Source organism: Colias eurytheme, chromosome 13 (genome assembly GCF_061535395.1).
Source record: "Colias eurytheme isolate Ceu_HAF_F1 chromosome 13, ilColEury1 Martin Lab GWU primary, whole genome shotgun sequence".
NCBI classification, from domain to species: Eukaryota; Metazoa; Arthropoda; class Insecta; order Lepidoptera; family Pieridae; genus Colias; species Colias eurytheme.
In genome coordinates this window covers 3931323-3932129 of record NC_142992.1, presented here as the reverse complement: position 1 = coordinate 3932129, position 807 = coordinate 3931323, and positions in this window count along the sequence as shown.

Below are 807 nucleotides of genomic sequence, written 5' to 3'. Positions count from 1 at the left end.
AAATTTCATAAGGATAAATATTAAATAGTTAATTTATTGTGGGTATATTACGTTTAAAATATGGGAAATATTCGTTTTAGTTCAACATTAAGCCACAGTATTAAGAACGTTTAGTAAAGGCTCTTGATATTATTTAAAAATAATATATTTAAATGTTTAAATATTCATCAAAGCATAATACATAATTAAAAAAACCATAACGACTTTACCAGCTAGACGAGGAAGCGACCGTGGGATTTATTTTATACATATAAACTTAGACATATAAAGTAAAAACCATCTTTGAGGGAAAATTCATTTTTATAACGTATACAGTGTAATTAAAAAAAACTGAATGTTAATTTACAGTGGAAACGAATAATTTAATTAAAGTGACATCTAGTAAAACATGCTCACAATTGTGTAGTTGTTGACAAAAGGAGAGTCAATTTTTAAATAGAAACTCTACATCAGTTATACGCAGTTCAAGCTGAATACGTTAGATGGCGCTGTACACTAAAAGTTAGAAAACGCTTTAGGGGGTCATTATTATTTTTATTGATTTATTTTTACATAATGACAATGATTAAATAATATAAATGTTTCAACAGCTGGTTTCAGCAGTCTTGTACTTTTATTACCTTTAAAATGTATTTTTTTTTAAATACACTTCCAATTTAAATACTACGTATTAATTTTAATTTAGATTGTATTTTCACGCCAATTTGTTAAAACATAAAAATCTGATAATATATGTATATATGTACAATGGTTTTCAAATGGCGCGCTTGTGACGAAAATTACAATGCGTGCGCGACTGTGCGTCAC